General features: G+C 53.1%; 1 pseudogene; it reads right to left on the reverse strand.

Annotated features, from left to right (window-relative positions):
- Positions 1-9,291: 9,291 nt before the first annotated feature.
- On the reverse strand, positions 9,292-9,856 carry LOC101521952 (heterogeneous nuclear ribonucleoprotein C-like; annotated as a pseudogene).
- Positions 9,857-25,488: the final 15,632 nt, after the last annotated feature.

The raw sequence follows: 25,488 nt of genomic DNA on the forward strand, positions 1-25,488 counted from the left end.
CTGGCTGCCACAGAAAAACACCACAGGGTGTGTGACTTAAACCAACGAGGCCTCACAGTCAGGAGCCAGAAACTCAGTCTTATCTCCCGTGAACTTGAGCCATCAGCCACTGCCCCCAGGATGCACATTAGTGGGAAGCTGGATGGAAAGCCGAGGCAGCATTGAATCCAGGCACCCACATGGGAGTTCCAGGCTGCAACTTGACCTGCACCACAACACACGCCCCAACCCTACATCATTCTGTTCCTGAATGTTCTACCCTTTCCCCACTCATCATTTGCACAGCCGCCATTCTAGCAGGTGAGAGGTGACATGCTGTGGTTTTAGTTGTATTTCCCTGATGGTTAGTGATATTGATTACATAGTCACATATCTGTTGGCCACTCTCCTATACTCCTTAGAAAAACGTCTCTTTACTTCCTCTGCCCATTTTTCAACCTGGTTATCTGTTCAATCAATATGGAGTTATCGAGATTGCTGAGTATTTTGTATGTTAATTTCTGATCACATGTACAAGGGCACTTTGAAATGTTCATGTAACCTATAATTGAAAGATAATATTGCTTCAAAACACCTTGAAACCTATGTCTAACAGGAGACTTTAAAACTGTAGAAAATCCATATTACAAAAAACTATACATGCATTTTTTAATGTTTTGCACCAAAAATAAGCATCTTTACACATAAAATCCCAAAACACCACTGAAAAAGCTATTAGAATAAATGAATTCAGTAAAATTGCAGGATACCAGGTCAACATATAAACTCAGTTTAATTTCTGCGTATAAACAATAACCTATCTGCAAATCAATAATCCCATTTAGAATAAATATACACATGTGTGAGTATTGTATTAAATATAGATGCATTATATATCATGTACACTCATATAGGTGCATATTGTGTTGGCATATACACATACAAATGAATAAATGAAAACAGAGGTAAAAGATCTGTACTCTGAAAGCTACAAAACTCGATTAAAAGAAATTGAAGAAGCTCCAGAAAAATGTAAAGATATTCCATGTTCATGGACTGCAAGAATTAATCTTACTAAAATGTCCCTACCACTCAAAGCAACACGCACATGCAATATCAGTACTGGAGTTCTTCCCCAAAATAGGAAAAACAGTCCTCACATTCATATGAGGTCACAGAAGACCCCCCCTAACAGCCAAGGCGATTCTGAGAACCAGCAGCAAAGCTGAAGGCATTGCCTTTCCTGATTTAAAAACAGCACAAAGCAGGAGTGCGGCGCTGGCACAGTAGACATGTTAATCAGTGGGTAGACCAGAGAGACCAGAAAGAAGCCCACAACCGACCCCTGACACCGACCACGGGCCTTGAGTATGCATGGTCTCTTGAATATTTGGTGCCAGGAAAGCTGCATTTTCAGAGGGAATGTGACTGGACCTGTGTCTTTGGGACCTACTGATCCTGAAGAAGAAAGATTACTTATCTGGATTATGGTCCAGTATTAAATCTGCCAACATGTCCCCAGCTTTCTCCTCTTCCCTATGGAAAAAATGGGGCTCTATCTCAAAACTAAACTATTAAAGGCGAAACACTTAGAACAGTGCCTGGCAAATGACGCATGCTTAGTAACTTTTATTCTCTACTCTTCCCTTGAGGTGGCCATTGGAATTCTGCCAGGGTGGGGCATTGGGCACAGTAGTTAAGACACCACTCAGGATGCCCATATCCCATAGTAGAGTGCCTGGATTTGACACGTGCTCTGTCCCCAGTTTTGGCTTCCAGCTAATGTGCATCCTGGGAGGCAGCAGGAAAGACCTCATGCACTTGGGTCCCTGTCACCCACCTGAGAAACACAGATGTGGTCCCAGCTCCTGGCTTCCGCCTGGCCCAAGTCCCAACAGCTCGGAACCTTTGAGAAGTGAACCAGCAGAGGGGAACTTGTGCGTGTGTGTATGTGTGTGAGATTTAAATAAACAATTAAAAAAATTCTGTGGAATTTCTGTGGAACCCCAGGACTCCACGGCACACAGTTCAGGGAAACAGCTTGCTGCAAATTCGAGATACTCCCTGGCAGCTGGTTTCCTCACCAGCACATCCCCAATGTGAGAGCAGGCCCAGTAGGGTTGATGCTCAACTAATCATGGTCACTACACTCCAGGAAGGCTGACTTGAGCAGCCCCATCAGCCCACTGGCTGTGGACCATCTGCTGCTGGATCCCAACCCAATGCTGGAGTTTAGAGCTTGGTGAGTCAACAGATGTGGCAAGGACAAGGACTGAAACCCCCAGGACCAGCAGCTTGGGGGAGGGACCTCCCTTAAACCATTTTTGCTAAGCAGTTCAGAGTGGGGCTGTTTGGGTTCGGGCTTATCCTTGGCCACCTTCTATGGGATGCAGCCACGTTCTGGGGGCTTGCCCTGTCTTAGCTCTATTTCCAAGACTTGATGTCAGTGTCTGAGCCACGGCCAGAAACTACTGATGTGGTCCCTACTGTGGTACTAGTCCATGCAATGTACCATGGTCATTCCAAAAAGTGGGAGGACTCCAGGCTCTGGAAAACGGGAGATGCATGATAGCATGGAGTGAGGAGGAAAGAGTTGCTGTGTTCCACGTGGCCGTAGTCTGATAGGGACCAGAAGCAGGTCTATTGGAAAGTGGTCTCCAATGAGTACATCTGAAGAGAGAGTGGCCAGCACAGGAAGGTAATGAACTCCTGTCACAGGAAGCTGGCAAGGGAAATCTGGAACCCTCTCAAGAGTCTATGGTAGGGGAGCCCCACAGAAATTGGACACACCATCTCCCTCCCACCTATCAGGTCTGGAGTTTCCATGGTCTGCCTCTGGCATGAGAGGTACTGATACCCAAAATGCATTCTCCCACAGGAGTGATTGGGGTGCGCCTGAGACAAGATAACGTGCCCAGCAGCAGAGCTAGGAGCTGGGCTCAAGGGCACATGAGCCTGGCCTCCCTGACTCGGCCACACATGCGGAGCGTGCAGCAAGGGACAGAGGTATCTGCCCATAAGAAGAGATAGTGACCAGCTCAAGCTGTGCCCCTGGAATGCCTGCTTCATGTCAGGACTGCAACAGAATGGTGCAAAGATTCATTTTATCATTCTCCTTTTCCTTTTATCTGGGCTGTGCTAGAACCATCTGGAAAGGCAGGAAGACACATGGGGCTGCTGCCTGCATCTTGTGCTCAGCTCAACGGCAGGCCTGGCATGGAAACAGAAGCGCCACTGCCCTCCCTATCCTTGACTGCCCCTTCCCCCACTGCCCACCCAACGTGGCCACGAGACAGGGGCAGCACCCACTGCTGCTGCACCCCACACAGCCTCATGGCCCGCTCACCACAGGGTCTGTTGGAGAGATGCTGCCTGGGCAGGTGTTAACTTCCTGACAGTAATGGAAACAGGTGCACTTCTTATTATGGCTTCTTTTTCATTAAAAAGCCTGAAGAGCTTTAGTGCTTAAGGTGTGGACACACGGAGGCCGACTTCTCCTTTAGACCTGGGTGTCTGACAGCAGTCCACTCCCGGCACCTGTACAGGCATCGCTGCCACTTAACTAGCAGAGGCTCATCGTCCAGCTGGGCCCTCTGATGGCCAGCGCAAGACTTGAGCATCACGGTCTGGACCAGCCAGGCCCCAAGTCTCCCGCACTGCCTCGAGAGGCGCCATCATACAGCAAGCTGTAAGCGCAAGCCTTGGCATTTTTTTTTTCACAGAGAAAATACACATATGCCTTGTTTATAAACAGCATGGGAAAAAAAGAGGGAAAAACACCTAGAAAATATATATTTACAAAAAAAAGAAAACCAAAACAGATTCCGGTGATTCTTTTTAATTGGGTTGGAAGGGGTTACTTCATTATGCAGCAAATTAGAAAATTCATAATTTATCATTGCACCCAGTCGAAATGCCACCCAACTGAGTCGCACCCCTGTGAAAACCATCACATAGCAGCAAACTGTCAAGCCTGCTGCAGCCGACGGGCAAAATTAATATGCAAATGTATGCAAGAAATTAAAAAGCAGAATTACCCAGGCAAATGAGGTAGCTATACTTGAATTGTTAGAATTATGAATAATTACTGCGAATTTTCTGCTCCTAATATAACTTGTTTTTTGATAAACAAAGACTTAATTATCGAGATGCGCTGGAGAATTTCCGTGGCGCTCATTAATCTTGCAAAAAAAACAAGTCCCTGGTGCCCAAGCCGTAATGAAGAGCGCGTGCCCTGAATCTTCAGAAAGATCACAGGCACCAGGGTGCCAGGGCTGGAGAAAAAAAATGACAGTGCCAATGTCCCCTCCTGTACCCTGGAGTGTCATAACGTCTTCCACTAACTATCAAAGGGACTTATTTATGCCAGCAGCTGAGCTATAAGTCCAATTTACGATGCCTTGAGCAGTGGTGAAATGCGGCGTTGATGTGCGGTGGAAATGCCATCTTGCAGGGGCGCACACGGTCCCGATGATACCAACATGATGAGGACCCAGCGCCCGGGCACTAATGGATGCCGCGCGACAGAGCGCAATCCGCAAGAGGGACTGTCTTTTAGGACGGGTCTCGGTAGTCCCCCATTAATCTTGCTTGTGCCGTTCACGCAGGTCCATGGGAACAAGGGCATTACCGTAAACACTGCCTTTGAATCTCCCAATGAAGAGTGGCAACTCGGAGGGAGGCCTAGAGCAGCGGCAGGTGTAGCCTTTGCCAGCCCCACGGGTGCTCCAGGTAGCCCTGCCTTCAGCCTGGGGCCCAGCAGACCGGGGTGAGCTGGGAAAGGTCCCAGGTGGCCGAGGCACGCTGCTGCTGCTGAGCCTGGAGTTGTGGGGTGAAGGGTTGATGAGCTGACTCTCAGCAGCCAGCAAGTCCTCCCAGCAGGCACAGCAGCAGAGACCCGCTGAGCACGTATTATTACTTAAAACCTGGCACCCGAGTGGGAATGACTGAGTCTCCGTCACCATCAGGCCGATTAGCACCATGATAAAGTCTCCCCATCACAAGGCAAAATTACAAAACATCACTTCTGGAGCTCGCAGCCAAGGCCCACTCAATCCACCTGCTTGCAGAATCTGAGTACCCAAACATCCCAACAGCACCTGAACAGAACCAGCTCCCTGTGCTAACAGATCGTCCACACCTTGGGGGCGGCTGCCGTCTTTATACTCAATGCTGCATCGCCTTCCTCTTTCTCTTCATCTGCATCCCCGCGCCCCACAACCCCATACACATCCCTGGGGAGCCCAGAGCCCTGTGCAGGCACAGGCCAGTCCATCTCCAGCATGCACCTCGCGCAGGAAGAAACCTCTGGTGTGACGCGGGGACACCCATGTGTCTCCAACAAAAGTATGCCCAGAGTATATCTTTAAGCCGAACCCAGAGCAGCTTGTGTCACGTTCTCTTATCTCCTGGGGGATTAATTCTCACCTGGGGTCTGTGATGGGATGAGGATGAGAAGCCAGCCGCACCCCACCAGAAATACAATAGAACACAACACCCTTGACCCAGCCACTAGGGGACGTCCCTGGCTGGAGCCGTCACCTTCCTCTTCAAGGGTGGGTCGCAGCAGTCCTCTGCCCTCCTGGGCATTCAGCCCATAAGTAACACCAAGCCGCTGCCGAGGGACAGCCCACAGGGACTTGGTGGGCTTGCAAGGTGCCAGGAAGGGAGCCCTGGACTTCCTACTCAGACCTGCCATTTAGGAAGCTGTGTGTTATTCAGCATCCATGCTGGCCCCTGGGGCAGAGTCCTGGTGAGCAGGCATGACTGTGTAGCAAAGCCTCACCACCCCACCCAGTGCACACCCTTTACTGGGCACCCGACCTACACTGGACAGCAGCGTGCACACAGGTCAGCACCCAAACAGGAGCCTGTGAGCCAGGATGGGTCGGTGGGGGAAGGGGTAGCCAGCCTGCGCTCTCTGCCCCCCACCTTAAGGCCTGGGGCCTTGACTCTGCCAGCTGCATTTCCTGAAGGCCACCTGACCCTCGCTCATTGTCACTTGTCTTCTTTGCCTCAGAAGCAGCAGGTGGATTTCCAACACTCAGGAATCAGTTTGGCTGTGGCCATGCTGGGGACAGCAGGTTTTCGATCTGAAAAATCCCATCCCAACAACCTAACAGCCCAGGGAAACCAGGGCAATGAGTCAGCCTCCTGGCCCCGAGATGCCAGCACCTGCTGACAGGGGCTGGGTCCAAGCTCCAGACCCAGCTATGCCCTCAGTTCTGATGTTTCTGCCCTCTCCCCAGGCCTTGGCTGCTGGTGCTGTTGAGAGGGGGCTAGTCCCTGCTCCTGTGACACCTGCCTGATGATTACTCAAAACCAGTTGACATCTCCTCATTGCCACTTACAGCAAAATTCACACCCCAGAATGTGCCATCTGAGCCACTGCTGAGTGGCCAGTTCGTGGCATTAAGGGCAGCCACGTGCTGCGCCATCACAGTCACACATTGCCAGGGGGATTCCAAACCATAACGCCCCTCCCTCCAATATCTGGCATCCACAGTTTTACCTCTACTTCCTTTTTCAAAAAGGGTGTATGGCTGGCATGGGAGTACAGTGAGACAAGCCACCACCTACAGTGTAGTTCTGGCTGCTCCATTTCTGGGCCAGCTTCATGCTTATGCTCCTGGGAAAGCAGCAGCAGATGGCCCAGTATCTGGGTCCCTACCACCGACATGGGAGGCCTGGGTGGACTTTCTGGAGTTGCTGCCTCCTGACTTTGAACTGACCAATCCTCTACCATTGCAGCCATATGGGGAATGGGCCAGTAAATGGAAGATTCTTTCTCTCTCATTCGCTCTCTTTGCAAATCTGCCTTTTAACTAAATAAATACATCATTTTAAAATAAATGTATTTATTTATGTATCTTTGTGAAAGGTAGAGAGATCTTCCATCTACTGGGTTGCTCCCCAAATGCCCTCGACAGAACTGAAACCAGGAGGGGGTCTCCCACGTGCGCAACAAGGACCAAGCACTTGGGCCGTCATCCGCTGCATTCCTAGGCATACTAATGGCTAACTGGATTCAAAGCAAAGCTGAACTCAAACAGGACACCCCCACAGGTAGTGTGAGCACCCGCAGCACCACAGTGCCGTCCCCAGTTCCCCTTCCCATCTTTATGAATTTGTTCTAGAAACCATACAGTATTTGTCCTTGTAAATCTGGCTTTTTTTTATGAGTCTCCAGGTTCGTCCACACTGTGGCGTGTGGCAGAATCTCCTTCCTCTCCGGGTTGAGCTCTGACCCAGGGTGCACCCACCACATGTGATCCATCCTCTCCCGTGCAGGTGAATGCTTGAGCTGCTTCTGCCTCTCAGCTCCCTGAATGCCACCAGGAACACAGGTGCGCCCAGGCCCTGCTTTCCATCCCGGCGGGTTTCACCCAGCAGTGGATTATCCGGCAGCTCCACTTCAGCTCCTTCGGGAGCCACGATCATCCATGCTTTGGTGGCTGCACCAAGGTCTGCTGCCACATGTTGTGCTCACGGGTTCCAGGTTCCCCCCATCCTCACCAGACCTCAACACTGTCAGCTCTGCCCGCGAGAACCAGCCCCATCACTGTGGCTTTGTCTCCTCTTGGGCACTTGGCTGACCCAGGGGCTTCTTGGAGAAAGTGAAATTTGACCAATGCATTGGAAGGGAAGGTAAGACCAGCCAGACCCCAACCCTCCAAGGCAGATGGACGCACCAGGCTGGGCTCTCCCGCCTTACTGGGGTACTCGTGATGCGGCCCAGTTCCCCTCTCTGTCCAAGGCCTGTCCAACCTTCTGGATGAAGGAATTGCTCATGACCACAGTGATGGCCCCAGCGCTCGACACAGGACTCCCATCTTCACTCCCAGGCCACAAGGTCTGGAGGTCACTGGGAAGCCAGCTGTGGAGAGAGCTGAGGCTACCAAGTGGTCAGCTACCAGGATTGGCTCTTGTCCACCAAGGAATCCCCAACACCCCTGCTTCCCAGTACAGGCGCCTGACATGGGTGCATAGAGATGGCATAAGCTCTGGAGCAGGAGTGGTTGAGGAAATTGAGGCTTCAAGAAGCCAGGCACATGGGCACAGGCAAGGGTCCAGAAACTGGGTGACCATGGGCTGCTGCCAATACATCCAAGGCCTTGAGGACACAGAAAAGAGATGTCCTTCCCCCAGCTTGTGTATCAGCCTCCAGCCTCCAGCCGAGGTGTCCAGCTCAGTGAGTGGGCATGGAGTTGGCTACCACACCCTACTCACCCCCACCCACCTCCAGGTTGGAGCCCTTGTGTGGTGACCAACCACAAGCAGCCCCACACACTTGGAAAAAGGAAGAATACTACAATGCCTCTGGCATGGGAAGTCCCTGGCAGGAAAGGTGCTAGGAGAAGGAATGGCAAAGTGGCCATCTCTAGACTGCCATGGTCACCCGTTGGAGTAGTAGCTGGAGTCCAGACACAGGCAGAGATCGATTATTGATGTCTGCCGTAGGCCCAGGAAGGAGGTACCTAACAGGTGCTCCCTGGTTTACAATGAATAGCAAGCTACAGATCCCATTTGGTGCTGCTAACATTGCAAGAGAATGTACTTCAGAAGGCACTCCTGTGGAGCTGAGTCAGGCTGAGCTCTCCAGGCTTCCATTCCCCCATATTTTATCCTCTTTCAAACTGGAAGCAATGAGAATGAAGACCAAGACGGCAGAAGGCGTGCGGCCACGGCGGAGGGGCTCCCCTGAGCCCACCCTGCCTCTGCCTCTTACAGATACAAGCACCTGCCCAGAAGTGGGGTGCACACAGCCCCCCTTGCTACACAAGAACAGAGAGGAGAAAAAGCCAGGTGGGGAGAGAACCCGACCCCTGCACAGATGGCTCAGTGACCTCTACACTGGAGCTGTCCCCAGAGGGAACTGTATGTCCTGTGAGCCCTAAACACTCAGCACATACCCTTTTTTAAGACCCAACGAAAAACAATCTCTCTGGTCATTTCTGCATGAATGACAGACTGCAGTGACGGCACGTGGGAACAACTGGATCAAGTGCCATGCATAGTTTTTACAAAAAAAAACATACACCCTTTTTATTGTTAAGTCATAAAGAGGTATCAAAATTAAAAGCAAAAATTATAAGGCAAAACTTGACAAAACTCCCAGGGGCACCAGAGGCTGTGACAATGGGAGTAGGCGCAGGGAAATGAACACGGGAAAGACAAGAATGGCGTGAAGAGTGAGCTTGTGCTGAAGACACTAGTGAAAACTGTGATCTTACACAAGCGCCTAGATGAAGACACAATGGGGAAAGATTCCAAAGCCATGGCGCTGCTCTGTCGTCCTCGGACCCTCGTTCGTCACCCTCGATCAACTCCACCTGCTTGTCTGCTCCACTCCTTTCCCATTTTCCCCGGGTTTTCCAGCAGAGATTCAACTTTTTGTTTTATCTGGGTCAACTCCTTAACGGATGGAAGCTCATCTCCTTGGGAAGAAGATCCTCATTGTCCATACTTGGGACTGAAGCCACGTTTGCCCCTTCTTGAGGTGTTTCCTGACACGCGCTGGCATTTCAAGGGCACGGCAGCCCGAGAAACAGGAGCGACGCGTGCTGGTAACCGCACAGCCTGCCATCACAGTCCCGCTGGTTGAAAGAGGAGCCATACATCTCCGCTGCAGCTCGCTTCCTGCCTGCTTGCCCTCGGTTCACTTTGGGCCCTGCAGCCAGGTGAATATCTAAAACCCGGTCAGCAATCAGCCCTCCATCCTCTCCTGCTACGGCAGCTCGGCATTTCTCTCCTGAACATACTGAACGAAGGCAAAGCCCTCATGCACAGAGCAGCCTGCAATTTTGCCATACTTAGATTGCCTCCACATGGAGTTCATGGAGCGAGGACCTGGCCTGTTGGTAATGTTGCTTGCCATGGTGCCCAACGGTAGCAGTCCTCACAAAGTCAAAAAATGTAGCTAAAGATCAAAAACATCTCGCTGTAACTTTGCTGTAGTGCACACCAAGTTGCATTATGTTTAAAATGTCTATAAAATCACTTTTACAATGTGTGTGTCCTGGAAGGGAGGGGAAAGGAGGTTAAAAACCAAAGCTGAACTCCAGCCAGTAGGGACACAGCTCGCCTTGCTGCCCTCAAGCAAAGTTCCGCTAACTTTTTTGAAGTGATTTGTAACCAGGAGGGGAAGCGAGAAGATTCGATTTTGAATCTGAGTTTGACGTGAAAAGGCCGATGGCTGCTCGAGGTCTGCAACAAGGCCACAACTGCTCAGCCTTCGTCTCCTCACAAAATGAGTACAATGCATGATTAAAAGTGATTTCTTGGGGGTCCAGCACAGTAGCCTAGTGGCTAAAGTCCTCACCTTGCATGCACTGGGATCCCATATGGGCACTGGTTCATGTCCCAGCTGTTCCACTTCCCATCCAGCTCCCTGCTTATGGCTCGGGAAAGCAGTCAAGGATGGCCCAATGCCTTGGGACCCTACACCCATGTGGGACCCCTGGAGGAGGTTCCCGGCTTCTGGTTTCGGATTGGCTCGTCGCTGGCCATTGTGGCCACTTGAGGAGTGAATCATTGGATGGAAGATCTTCCTCCCTGTCTCTCCTCCTCGCTGTAAATCTGATTTTCCAATAAAAATAAATAAATCTTTTAAAAAAAGTGATATCTTGGGCCCAGCACAATGGCTCAGTGGCTAAATCCTCGCCTTACAAGTGCCAGCATCCCATATGGGCACCAGGTTCATGTCCCAGCTGCTCCATTTCCCATCCAGCTCCCTGGCTTCAGGTTGGCTCACCCTTGGCAACCAGTGGGGGAGTGAATCAGCAGACAGAAGATCTTTCTCTCTGCCGTTCCTTCTCCCTGTAAGTCCGCTTTCAAAATTAAATAAATATTTTTTAAGTAGTTTCTTACTTCATCATGTGTACACTCACTCATGTGACTCTCAGGGGACTCTCAGAGGTGAAGCCAATGAGACTTCCCATGGTGGGTTCCACCCCGAAAACTGTCTAGAGGAGGAAAAATAGAGAAGTCTGACTGGGGAGTGACAGAGGTTGGCGGTACTTGCTTCTGCACAAACTCTTATAGCAGAGGGGGGTTCCTTAATCCAAACTTGAGCATTAGGGAGGGCTTCCTGGAGGAGGTCATACTTGTTCGGGCTCTCAGGAATGAGCAAGAGTCAGGAGAGGGGGAGAAAATTCAAAAAAGCCAAACAGGAACAGAGCAAGTGGAATGAATGGATAGAAGGAGAGCCGAGACAAAGCCAGGGATAGAGTTCCATGCCTTGGAAGTCTTGGGAAGAACCGTGGGGTTTCAGCCAGTAGGATTCCTCAAGGGAGCGCACCATACATGTGAGCAGACATGGGGGACCCCACCTAGCAGGAGATCCAGTCCCCTAGAGGCATCCAAATACAAAAGGGCACATGTTAAGTGTGCAATAGACTGCCTCGAGATGTGGCCAGCAATCCCCTGGGTGCCCATCAGACCTCAGGGTGAGGCCAGTTGGGTGACATCACCTCCCGATACTGCATCCTCACCTGTAGGCTTCTGGGGAGAGGTCAGCAGAGGAAGGAAAGCCCAGGGCCTGGCACACGAGCAAGTGTGATGGACAGCCACCATCTCCATGGATAGATGGGGGCTATTATCATTATTTATCCAAGCAGCACAGGAGGAGTTCTTCCTAAAGGTTGAAAAACACTGCCCCAGGGAGCCATTAAAGGGGTTTTAAGGAGAACACTGATGGGATCTGATTTGCAATTTAGAAAGATCACTCAGGCTGCTGTGCAGAAGATGGAGGAGTAGCCAGGAGACTGGAGTCGGAGAGGCGGAGAGGAGGCGCTCTCCATCACAGGTGAGACATGACGGGGCTGGGGCCAGCGGGCAGTGGAAGATGAGCCAAACGGAGGCATCTCAGCGACGAGCTTGACAGGGCTGGTGATGGATGGATCAAGGAGAGAGCCAGGGAGGACACAGGCTCATTAGGATGGTGGGCTGGGAAAGATGGACTCGCACCTGTTTCCCAGCTCCCAGCTGCAGGCTCAGTAGCCCCATTCCTATCCCGTTCAGCTGAGGCTATCATAAAGCAGGGAGGTTTGTGGGGTCTGCAGGTGCAAAGCGTAGAGGCCGCAGCCACCATGGCTTCCTCGCTGTCAGAGTCCCATGTTGGCATGGGACTCACCCAGCAAGAGAAAAGGCACATACGAGTCTCTCTGGAGGAACAAGGCTGGCTTCAGCTCATGGCCCCCGAGGCCTCCCTTCTCAGGGACGGTCCACAGAGACCACACAGAGCCATGCCCCTTCGTTCGTGATCTAACAGACTCCTCCGTGTCATGGTCAACACTGAGCCTTGGGTCTTCCAGGCCCACCGCAAGGCCCGGGACTCAGCAGCCCTGGAAAGCAGCATGTCGAGACGATGTGGACAGAGCACCACAGTCCGTGTGCAGAAATGGGGCACAATGTTGGCATGGAAATCCTGGTGCCATGCAAGCAGGTGGTCCTTGGCCCAGCACCACCAGCATGACCCACTTGGGTGCAGGCTGACAGTTCCCCTCCAGCCACAGTTCAGACATGCCCTTCTCCAAAGTGATGACTTTGGTCCCTGGCCCTCGTTTGCTATCCTCCTGCTCTGCACACAGGAAGAGAAGCTCCCCCGCCCTGCCCGTAGGGCTCTGCTGCCATAGTCTGCACCCTGCCCACCTCCCTTTTTCCCTCTGTATTTTTTGTGGGGAGTTTCTGTCCTTGCCTCTCTCCCTTCTGCACATCGCCCTACCAGGTACGTGTGCTGAATGTCGGAGTTAAGTTCATGGAAGACCACCAGTGACAGCCAAACAAGATCCCTCAAGTCCATGGCTCGGGGCTCAGTAACAGATGAATGTGCACAATATCATCGGAATAGAGTATTTACAAAACTACCATGAAAGAATTGCATGTCATTAATCACAAGTTCTTAAAAAATCAGTCTTCTCTGATTTGTTCTAATTTAGCTAAATGGCCCTGGAAATACAGCCCGTGGTTTGCTCGATAAATGCAAGTTGAAAAGCATAATGTCCTCATCCAATTTCCAACTCCTACATCGTGATATGGATTTTTTTTCTGCTAGCATTTCTCCAGTTCACTAAATATTCCAGACATATGAGAGTCTTCATTTGATTCATTCTAATAACTTTTTTCATCAATATGACTTTTGAGAATGCATGGTTATAGCAAATTAAATATTATTTATGACTTTAATTTGTGTCCTATTTGGGTTTTACATTCACAGGGCCAACTTGACTATCATCATTATCATATTGTTTTAGACTACTCCTAAAATTAAAATCCACTCTTGTCCTTAAATGTTTTATTGTGCTTGTCGTTCTTGTTTTGTGCCATCCCGAACATGATTAATCCTGGTAGCTGAGTGCATATGGTCTGTCTGGCCTCCACTCACTGCCTTCCTGTGCTGCTCGTGACCCAGCGCCTCGCACAGCTCTTCATCCTCGCCATTACCAGCTGGGCTTCCCACTCAAGGCAGCCACAGCACCCAAACCCCAGCCTGGGCTGGCCCCTGCTCCCCTCTGCACTCCGTCTCAGCAGCCCCCTGGCAGCTGTGGGAGCACACCCAGCTCCTCCCACATGCGCTTCCCCGTATACAATGCTCTTCCTCTTCTGGCCCCTGACCAGCTCCTTTGCGTCCTGCAGGGCTCCTCCATGGGGTCATGTCAGAGCTCTCGCTAGAGTCAACATCATGGTGGCTGCCACCATCACCCACCACCCACCAGCCTCACGGAGTCCCGCCCCACCTCCCAGTGAGCCATTCTCTAAGCATAATGCCATGTTCACTCCTTGCTCCCTTCTGCACTGTCTCAGTGCTTCATCAAGAAAACCTGTCCTTGGCCTTGCTTATCCCCGCGGACGCTCTAGCACAGGCACACTGCAGGTCACTCAGGTCTCACAGAGCCCAAATATTCTTTAAGACTTTCCCTCTCTCCTTCCCCATCCCTCCTGGGTGACTTAAAGTAGAGAACAGGTGAGCACAGAGCCACACACCCTGACACTGCTGGACACAGAGAAGCACACACCCAAGAGATGCCTTTTGGATGGTAGGATTAAAATAACACCACAACACCAGAGAGGCTTTGGTGGGTTGAGAAGCTGCAGCAGCAGGAAGCAGCTGGACACTCGGCTCTTCTGCACACCATCCCACCCCACAGGCAGCCAGGACCACATGAGCAGTCAGTGGCGGCAGCAGCTACGCTGGGCCTCAGGCCTCCACACCCAGGATGTGCCAGGGGACCCTTGGCAGAGAAGCAGGCCAGGGCCGGAGGAAATCCAGAGTACTGCTTACAGAGTCAAGTCTGATCCAACAAGGGAATGTGAAGCGACAGGGCCGGCTATGTCGGGACAGGACGGTGGCCCATGATTGAAGAATGATTGGAACCCTGGCATTTAGGCCAATCGCGTCTCAGGGAAGTTGCTTAGGCTCTGTGGACCTTGGCTTACAGCTGTCCTACCAAGAAAGAGCTGGGTGAGCACTGTGGCTACTTCCTCTTGCCCCTGGCTCTCGGTGCTCATGCTCAGCAGTGGCACCCGAGTCATCCACAGAGCCCCGGATGACCTATTCCAGCCAGTCTGGTGTGAGCACCGTTTCACAGACTTGTCAGTGCAGGCCCCAGAATGGAGCAGTGTGGCCAGGGAGACTGAGGCACCTGGTCCTCCATGCTGCCCATGCATCTTGGCATCTTCAGAAACCAGAATGCTCCTTACAGCTGATATGTTCTTACAATTCAACAGCATAACTGTTTTCTTTCTTGGGACATGAAAAGGAGAAAATGTGGTGATTATCAACATTTTCTTATTCACTACTCTCTGTATACAACGCAGTGTTCTGAATTTTTTAACTTTTTGTAAGATTGATTTATTTTTCTTGAAAAGGCAGATATACAGAGAGGAGATAGAAAGAGGAAGATCTTCCACCCAATGATTCACTCCCCAAGTGGCCACAATGGCCAGAGATGACCCAATATGAAGCCAGGAGCTAGGAACTTCTGGGCCTCTCACGCAGGTGTAGGGTCCCAAGGCTTTGGGCCGTCCTTGACTGCTTTCCCAGGACACAAGCAGGGAGCTGGATGGGAAGTGGAGCAGCCAAGACATGAACCAGTGCCCATACGGGATCCCGGTGCGTGCAAAACAAGGATTTAGCCACTGAACCACTGCACTGGGCCCAATGTGCTGAGCATTTAATCAGGCATGATCAGCTCTGATTCTCAAAACAAGTCTATGAGATTAAGTTCTCCTTTACTGACGAACACACCAAATGATTACGTATCTTGCATTCTTCAGAGAATCAGAACCAATAAGGAGAGAGATGGATAATAAATGATAGATCAATAGAGAAATGGATGAATAGACAGTTGATGATCAATCATCAGGCAGACGTAAAATAGATGGGTGAACGTATATCTTACAGTGACAGATAGATGATCGATAATATATGAATCAATAGAGATGGATAATAGGTCAATGGTGAATTGATAGAGAAATGGTAGAGCCAGATAGAGCACTCACGCATTGTGCATCATAAATATTTTTGGAATTCACAAGATTGGCCAAGAAACTAGGACAAGGAGAAATCACTGCCTTGGGAGAGCACAAGCTGACAGCGAGGAACGCTGGACAAGGGTCCGACGACTCACTGTGCACCAGCCAGGCTTGCCTGCCTGCACCTAGACATGAAGTCAGAGGGAGGCCAGCTCCCAGAGCGTCAGCAGGCCAGGCTTGCTCACACTGCACTCTCTGTGCTATTTCTTCATTCCACCTGCTCCACTCCAATCAGGTTCTTTGGCCATGGGTCTCTGTCTTCCGGTCTGGAAGGCGGGACAGCAGAGCTGCGGGGGCACTGATGAGTTCCCTCACAGGAAAGGCCTCAGAAGGCTTCCCGCCCCTTGTGCCCTGTAAAGACCTGGCCAGGAGGCACTTGTGAACCTGCACACAGGCCTTTGCGACTCACCGGCTTTACCAACTCCTCTGTCCTGACTTAGAACTGAGGCCACGGCGGCACGTTACCCCAGAAACCCAAACGGACCCAGACAGGCAGTCGGCATGCATACACACCCCAAACCAGGCAGTGTTCCTGCCGACCCCTGACTCCACTGGGCAGGGCAGAGCCCAGCCCACTTCAGAGGAGAGAGCCGGAACAGCAGAGCTGAAGCCCGTTTCCCAAGTTCACGTGGAAGAACAGTGAACATAGCTCCCCACAAGGTCAGAGTGGAAAGCCACGTGCAGAGGTGCAGCCAGGACCCAGCTCCAGCCCGCGGGAGCCACCCCGGGGCCCTGCACACGGGAGCCACCAAGGGACCCTGTCATCCTTGGGCCTTGGCCTCCCGCTCTGCTCCTGCTAGTGCCTCCAGCTTCGCCCTCTGCTGGGGGCCTGGACCTACTTTCCTGAACTTTCCCAACCACCAGCCAGGGGAACCCTTCTGTTGCGATTTCAATTATGTCCTAACTGCCAGCAGCCAGGAAGGCTGTGTTATTTAGGGGTGGGGTCATTAGGATGAAGTCACACTGGAGTACTGTGGGTCCCTGCATCCTTCTGAAAGGGGACATCTGTGTAAGACGGACACACACACAGCTCTGTCACCACTGGCCAGGCTAGGACCGGAAGCTTGAAGGGAGGCCTAGAACCGATCAGGGCCTCTCAATCACCCCGCCCACACCTGGGGCGCCAGAACCATGCATGTGCGTGGCCATAACCTTCTGTGAGTCACGCCACTCCAGAAAACTCAGATAGTAGGTCACAGCCCCATTTTACAGATGGAGAAGCAGAGGCAGGAAATAAAGATACCACCCAAGATCTCACGGCTGGTAAGAGGCAGAGCCGGACTCAGACCCAGTGCTGGATGACCCGAGGCCCTGGAAAACCCCATGATCTTGTTTGTGGTTTCTGGGCATTAATTAGGGCCTCAGCAGCACAGCTGGGACTCCTTCCCCCTGGGCCTGGGCTGGGGAGCAGGGCCTGGGAAGCCACTGGCCTTTCTAATTAGCTGGCAATTGACCTCCAGGAGAGCCATCCTCTATCACATGGTTTTGTGCCCTCTGCCTTAGGCCTCCTTCAAGGTGGAGGAGCAGCTCTTAACTCCACCTGCTGCACCTGCTGCTGAAGGCAACACAAACCCGAGTTGGGAAGCCCCGACACCCACTAGCCACCCTCAGGTCATGTAACAAGCAGGCCCAAGCAGAGCTGCACCTGCCATCACACAAATGGGAGTACAGAGCAGGACCTTGGGCCCGCTGCCCTTCCCACAACCAGGGCTCTCTGCAGGAACTTGCTCCAAGGACTTCAACGTCCCCTGTGGGCATCAGGAGCCCTGCTTCCAGGAGCCCTGCTCCTTGTCACCTGTGTCTTAATCATGCAAGCAGCATCACGGTGTCTAGGTGCCCTTCCCCGGGGCACACCAGCACCAGCCAGGCCAAGCCACCAGCAACATCTCCCTGCAGAGGAAACAGGCACTTGTTGGCATAACTGGGTAGGTGCGACTGGGCAGCCCTATTTCTCATCCCTCCTGCCACCAGTGATGGTCCCACAATTGGGGCTTCTTGACTTGAGGGTGGCATGGAAGTGACAAGCACACAGCAGACATTAACCTAGCCCCCCCCTTCATCCAATCCTCTGAAGCAGGGCTAGCCAGCAGCAGCCAGCACAGCTCTGGGTCAGCACCAGTCACCAGGGGGTTGGAGATGCCTCTTGGTGGGCTGGCTGCTCAGCCAAAGTGTTTAGGGGTCAGCTGCAGAGGAGACCCCCGCTGGGTCCTTGGCTCAGACATCTCACCCTCCTGAGGCCCCCCACCCAGGTCCTCGGCCACTGTGCACAGCCTGGGGCAGCAGGTCCGTGCTTCCTCTGCATGCAGGTCCAGCATTGTAATGCTTTCAGGCTGCCAGACACTGAGCCTTGGCTCAGAGTGAGCTCTCTCTTCCTGCTGGTGTGTGGAAAGTGACCGAGGAACCATCGTACAAGTGGTGGTGGACACTGCCCACCTGCTGGCCTGAACGCCATCACTGGCTGTCAGACACCTGGGCATACTGCGTGGTAGTTGGGACCAGTTGCCTGGGTTCAAATCTTGGCTCTGCTCTTTAGCAGTTGTGTACAAACTTCAGGATGCTGTTGGAACTCTCTGCGCTCAGTTTCCTCCTGTATAAAGTAGGGAGGGTTAAAGGAACATTACGTGGTTCTCACCCACGTCAAGCACTTGAGCAAGGTCAGGTGCGCAGAGCACTGAGTGCCTGGCTGCTCTGCCTACTCAGCCTGCTCTGCCTACCCAGCTCCCAGGCAAACAGGTGCACCTCTGCAGACAAGTCGCTTTTCTTGTAAAACAAGGGGACCCAGCCACAGAGCTCTCCTTTCCTTTGGCTGTCCCAGCTCTGGTGTGTATTGCTGACTGCCTGGTGGAGTCCTCCCCCAGTCCTCAGGAACAGCCTCCTCAGTCTCCTCGATGCTCAAAGCAAACACACAGGCATGGAGAGGCAGGGAGGCCACAGTGGAGCCAGGACAGCTCCAGCCAGTAGATGCGCACAAACATTTGTGTTAAGCTCTGAAAATGGCTTTTAGAAGCCTCGCAAGCCTGGGCTGGGCAGTTCCACTACATCCAGGCGAGGACTGCCTTTCCAAGCGATGGTGATTAGATCCAGCCTTGTAACGATGTCCCACCCTCCCTGCTCATTAAGGGGAAACTCTTGTTAGTGGCTTTGCAAGGCTGGGGGCCCGAGACAATCAGGAGCAGGTGCACAGGTCCCCGCAAGGGTAGACGGCTCCTGTCCTCCCACGGTGTCGCTGCACCCCCTCCTCTGCCCAGGCTTCCCTCCCTGGGCAGGTCGGGCAGAGGCTTATCACCTGCCTAATTGTTGACTGGAATAATATGCTGCATCTCAAAATAATTAGGCTGATGTCACAAGGGCTTGCTGTTTCCACGCAATTACACCAATGGACACAAACACTTTGCTCTTAACCTGTGCTGGGGCTAATGACCTCAGGTGGGAATAGGGCAGCATGGCTTTTCAGAAGGCAGAAATAAATACCCCGGGAACCTCCTCTGAGGAAACAAACCACGGGGCGGCCTCCCTCCCACAGCTTTGTCGCTCCAGGCACCCAAGCAGATGTGCCCAGACACTGATGCCAAGGATGCCAGGCCCCAGGGGACCTCAGACTTCACCGTGGCTCTGGCCCGTCCTGCAGCAGCAGCAGCTGCGGGCTCTGTGAGCTGAGCAAGGCATCTCGCCTCGGCGGCCTCAGCTCTGCATGTGCACAGCCAAGGATGATGTACTGCACTGTGTAGGGGCTGCTGGGACACATGCAGACACTGGTGCATGGGTGGGGCTGGTGGGCACTGTGGCATGGCAGGTAAGCCACTGACTGGGACACCAGCATCCCGTGTCAGAGTACTGACCCAAGTCCCAGTTACTCCACTTCTGATCCAGCTCCCTGCTGATGCACCTGGGAAACCATCAGAGGGTGGCTCCTGTCACCCATATGGGAGACGTTAAGGGAGTTCTGGGCTCCTGCTTTTGGCCTGGCTCAGTCCTGGCCTTTGCAAAGAGCTCTTTGCGTCTTCCCCTCTTTCTGTCACTGCTGGGTACCCTTTCTTGGGAGCCACCCCAAGGACATGCGCACTAGGCCTGTGACACTAGCCCGTCTTGCAGGTGTTTGGGCACATCATCGCTGCCCCCTCGCTGCCCCTGCAGCTCCCTGGGCAGAGCGGCCATGTGCCATGCCTAGTGTGCTCACTATGTTCATCTGGAACCCGCTGCATCATTTGCACGAAACACTTGGGCATGTTAGGCATTAGCTGCCAGCCTTTTTAATTGCAGCAGCTGCCATGTAGCAGGCGTGGAGTTGGAGCCGAGGGCTCCAGGGGTGTGCCAGGGATGCCACACAGTGAGCTCCCAATGCCTGTGTTGGACTCTCACTACCTGGTGACCAGCCTCCTCAACCAACAGAAGGGGCTTCTCAGTGCTCAGACTCCCCTGCACTGCACCACAGGTAATGCCAAGGCCACCGGAGGAGATACGGATTATTTATTTGCCGGTTTGTTTATTTGAGAGACAAAGAAATCTTCCATCTGGCTCACTCCCAAAATGCCTTCGAGAGCCCAGGTTGGGTCAGGCAGAAGCTAGGAGCCGGGAGTTCACGTGGGTGATAGAAACCCAGTTACTCGGGCATCGCCACTGCCTCCCAGGGGGCTTGTTAGCAAGATCTTAGAACTGGGAGCAAAGCCAGGACTTGAATCCAGGGCTTCGAGATGAAATGCAAGTGGCCCAACTGGCAGCTTAATCATTACATCAATCTCCTGCCCCGTTGGAGACACGTTGTACGGGTGGGAGTTATCCTTAACCCAGAAAACACAACACGCCCAGGCATGGCGCCAGAGCTACGAAAAGCAGAGGAAACAGGGCTGAGATGAAAGATCTCTGTGAGTCCAAGTCAGCCCCACCCAGACTGGAACACGCTGAGGACAGCGGGAGCACGGGGCTGGAGGTCCCTCGCGGTAGAATGGCCTGGAGATGAGACGATGGGCCCCGGGGGCCATGGCTTGGAGGGACGGGGTCTCTGGTAGGGTCAGATTCTCCAAATCCTTTGACACCCAGGGGAGCTGAGCAGGGAGTGGCAGCACAGGTGCTGAGAACATGGAGAAACAAGGGGGCCCAGAACACAAGACCCAGGTGGGGGGCTGCAGGATGTGCGGAGAACACGGGCCCTCGCCGTGACATTCAAGACGCCTCTGGTGTTTTTCTAACATGAAGAATGAGCGCAGGATCCTATATGCCTTGGTATTTATCTGACTGCACAAGCAGCCCCCCTGTTTCTCAGCTCCCGAAGGCTTCCAAGGGCTCCAGACAATATTAATAATGATGTATTTTATAGTATATGAATTTTGCCATCTGTGGTGCAGCCATCAAAAAGTCAATATGAGCAAATTGACAGGCTTGTCAATGAGTGAAATTAATTTTCTTTTTCTGCTGCATCACTAAACAGAAGTTCAGAATGCCACAGCAACAGGCGCTGGCCATGACCACGGCCCCGAGATGGCAGAGGTAAAATATGAACGGAAACGCTCCAGGCGCCTGGGCGCACCGCCCCACTAGAACGGGCATCAGCTCCGGTAGCGACGCAGCTCCGGCCGCTCCTCAGAACGCACTGCGCTTGTAGCCCAAAGACCTCTGCCGTCCGAACGTGAGAAGGTGAAACGCTACCCAGTTTCAACCCACACCTGAGAAGATGGTCTAACTGAACAGCTGGTCAGGCCTATATGAAGCTTAGAGACCCAGGGAGTCCTCCCTCCAGGTTTGAAAACCTGGCGCTGCAGACAAGTAGGAAGGGCGGAGCGTACAAGGGCGCCACGCAGCAGAGCCAGAAGCCACAGCCAAGGCTCCCAGCTCCAGAACGCAGCCGTTGGGGCTGAGAGGGAAGGGGAGAAGGAGACGGCTGCAGGTGCAGCCACTGCTGTGTGGAAAAACCCCTGAGAGGCTGGGCACATCGGGAGGAGCGTGGTGCCCTCATGGATGCTACGCATGCGCCTGTCACTCAGCCTCGACCAGAGGGGCGCACAAACGATGTCAGGCGTTGGGGACACAGCAGAAAACGGAGCTCGCAGAGTCCCCTTCCTGGCAAAGCTCATTGCCCTTGGGGAGAGACCACGAGGTACGGATGTGCAAGCGAGACAGGTGGAGGCCGCAGGGGGCGCACTGAAAGAAGAGGCTGCTACCAGGGGCCCAGTGCAAACCAGGGCTCTCCCGAGGTGCGCACCTCGGAGCTGCTCTCCCTCACCCCCGCCGTGCCAGGCGCCTTGACACACTCCTCACCCCCGCCACGCCAGGCGCCTTGACACACTCTCTGTGGAGTGAGGATCAGAGCAAAGCTCACAAGAGCCCAGAGACCTGCATCCCGTCAGCCCCACGCTCCCAACATGGCCGTTGATGCTCAGAGAACGCCACTACAGGGCGGGTCCTTGCCCTTGTCTCACAGTCAAGGCTTTTTTGCTTTTTGACACTTTAAAAAACGACTGTGTTATTTATCTGAAGGAGAGGGAGAGATCTTCGACCCCTCCCTCCCTCCGTTTCACTTCCCACATGCCACTCCTGGGACAGGGATGGGCTAGGCCAGCAAAGTACAAGTCTCCCCCATGGAGGGAAGGAACCCTGACCACGGCTGCTACCCCCCAGCATGCATGTCAGCAGGAAGCCAGCCCAGGAGTGGAGCCAGAACTGCAACCCAGCGCTCCAGCGTGGTAAGTGGGCAGCCCACGCAGCGAAATGACTACTGCGCTACCCCCCCTCCCCCCGCAGGCCATCCCTGGCTGAGATCAAACCACCTACTGAGCTTCCCAGAACATCAGACTAGCTCAAAGTTCCTGGGAGAATGGAATTTGAGAGACAAGCTTATTTTGGTGGAAAAAAAAAAGATGGAAATTCAAGCCCAGTTTTTGCATTATCTACATTTTTTCATAAACCTTTTGAAGCCCCCTCATATGCATGGATTTCAAGGGTTTTGCACCAAAAGAATTTCATCTTATTTTCCAAGAACGTTCTGAAGAGTCCTCCAGCCCCCGCACCGCTGTGCGTGGAGGACAATGGCCTCTCAGGACCCCTCACTGACCTCAGAACCAGCGGGGACCACAGGCTGGTGCCAGCCACCCACACAGCCTCGTGACACCAGAGAAGCGAGGCCTGGGGTCAGGGTGGCAGCAAACCAGAGCAGACCCTGCTGGGCCTCACTCCCCAATGTCCACAATGGGGAGAAGGATATCCGCCAGCCCACAGCACACACTCCTACCTAGGACAATGCAATGGGTGGGGAAAAGATTAAAATGGGGCCCCAGCGCAGTAGCCTAGTCGCTAGTCTTCACTTTGCATGTGCTAAGATCCCATACAGGTGCCGGTTTGTGTCCCGGCTTCTGCACTGCCCATCCAGCTCCCTGCTAGTGGCCTGAGAAGGCAGTAAAGGACAGTCCAAAGCCTTGGAACCCTGTACCCATTTGGGAGAACTGGAAGAAGCTCCTGGCTTTGGATCAGCTCTGGCTGTTGCAGCCACCTGGGGAGTGAACCTAGAGAAACGGAACATCTCTCTGTGTCTCTCCTTTCTGTATAGCTGCCTTGCCAATAAAAATAAATAAATCTTTTTTAAAAAGAGAATTAAAAGTCAGCTCACACACTGCCTTAGCCAGCTCATGTTATGTGTGAGTACGTCTGAGTGTGTGTGTGTGAAGCACCTGCAATATGTCAAGTACTCTGGACCATCACCATCCTTATCCTAGAATTGGCACAAGGAGTCATAGATCTGCCTGCACGGAAACCAGGGCCTTCTTAAGTTGAGCCTGAACTTCGCCTCTATGGGCAGAAACATCCTCATCCTTGGCCGAGGTCGAGCCAGTGGCCCACTTACTGCCTCAGCTGCTGCGGCGTGGAAACCTTGGTTGATGTGTTTCATTCCCAGGCCGAAATCCCACGGCTTTACACTCGAGTCACCCAGCCTCCGTCCTTGCTTCGTGGACGTTTTTACCTTCTTGCCATAGTTGGAAGGTTGGTTTTTTTTTGGTCTTTTTTTTTTTTCCCTCTGACAACATAGCTGCCAAAGACGGATGCTCCAAGTGAAGGTTTGTGCCGTGAGCTAGTGTGCAGGGGGCAGGAGGCAGCTGGGAAGGGGGTCCCGAGGGAGAGGAGCTGAGGACCTTGTTTTTTTGCACCTTGGTCCTCTTGGGCCACACCACTAATTGGAACTCACCATCCCCTTAATGAGTTTTCTCTCCAGAGAGTCACATGACCATTTCCACTCTGGAGTCCCTGCCTCACGGACTCTGGAGCAAGAGAGCCACAGGTTTTGTCTGAGACACACAATGGTCCCCAATTAACCCCAGGGCTTAAAACGCAAAGCACAAAGAGATGCCCAGGCAAGCCCCTGCCAAGGGCCCAAGTGGTTCACACGTAATTGCTCTGCCCTGCTGGAAAAGGCCAGCACGGCCACCGTCTGAGCAGGGGACACCAGGCCCCCTCGGTGGCCAAGAATCAATTTGCACCCCTAGGACACAATAGCTCCATTCCCAATTGCTGCAAGCCCCACCAGGACCCCGACCCTTAGTGGGCGAGGCCCACAGGGTAGGTGCCAGCCTGCAAAATGACCAGTGCTCAGGGTAGTCAGCAGAGAGGTCAGCCTCCGGGGTGCTCACAGGGTGATGCGGGCACCCCAGCTGCTCCCAGCTGGAATGGGACATGGCTCCCTTCTCCTGAACCTCACGGTACATCCCGAGCCTAGCCTGAGATCTGCATCTCCTCTCGGCCTGACTGGAATGCAGTTTCAACCATGGTTCTCCCTTCAGCGGCCCCCTGTGGTCTTGGACATCGAGTCCAGGTTCCCCAGTGCGTGATGCAGCCCCAGTGTGCACCTCAGACCCAGCTGAGTCTCTAGACCTCAGGTCTCTGAAGGGACCCCTGGCCCCTGGCATACCCATCCTCCCCAGGTGCTCCTCTGCCCACCCCCTGCCAAGTTCCAGCCCCTCTCCACAGCAGCCTCTGTTGGCCATGAAATTCCCACCGATGCAAACACCTGGTTCATTTTTGGTGTTTCTCCCACAGGACCAGGGCTTCCCAAACTCAGCACCTCTGAACCTTTGGGGCCTGACAGCAGTTTGTTCACTGTGAGGAGACTTCCTGCATGTTGTAACAACCAAAAATGTCTCCAGATCCTCCCAGATGCCCCCTAGGATGCAGAGGGGACCCAGGCCAACCACTAGGAAGGATGGGACACTCTTGAAGGCTACACAGAGGTCAGAGACCAGCCGAGGATGTCCTCTGCTTTCCTCCCATTTGCCTTTGTCCCCATGTCTGTCTAATGGATACAACAGGCAAGCTGGCTGGCAGGGCTGCTGAATGACCTGCAGTGGTCAGTGTCAACAACAGGTACCTGCTGCTCAAACATGTGACGGTTGGCTTGCTTTAAATTATGTAGGCAATGTGGGTTTAGTTTCAGATTCCCTTAGCTGTCTCTGAGCCTGCCAGGTCCCATGGTGCCATCCCATGCAGTGGTCACCACCGTGGCTGTCAGCATCTAGCAGAGCAGCAAGACCCTGACTCCACCCACTCACCCGGGGTCTGAGTCATCACCCGTGGGTGCTCAGTTTTAGAGCCCTGTCTTCCGACTCCCGGACGGGGGGGTCTCTCTTTTCTCTCTAACCCATGAAGCAAGGACGGAGGCTGGGTGACTCAGAATGTGAAGCCATGGGATTCCAGCCTGGGAACGAAACGCATCAACCAAGGTTTCCACACAGCAGCAGCAGCTGAGGCAGAACATGAGAGACACTCTCCCTACCACTGTCCAGCTTGCATCCCACTCTGGCTGGTGACCCCTGTCCATTCTCAGGCCTCAGTCTCCTGCCGACTGCTGCTTCCAGAACCTGAACTGCTCACTATGGCCCTGTCCTCCTGCCCCACAGCTCCCTGCTAAGCCCCAACTCCAGGAGGCAGGAGTTAGCAGATGCTGATCGCCACCTTGTTCAGTACTTGGAGCAGCTTTGGCCCTTGATATGTACTGGG

This window comes from Ochotona princeps, chromosome 26 (assembly GCF_030435755.1).
Source record: "Ochotona princeps isolate mOchPri1 chromosome 26, mOchPri1.hap1, whole genome shotgun sequence".
Classification (NCBI taxonomy): domain Eukaryota; kingdom Metazoa; phylum Chordata; class Mammalia; order Lagomorpha; family Ochotonidae; genus Ochotona; species Ochotona princeps.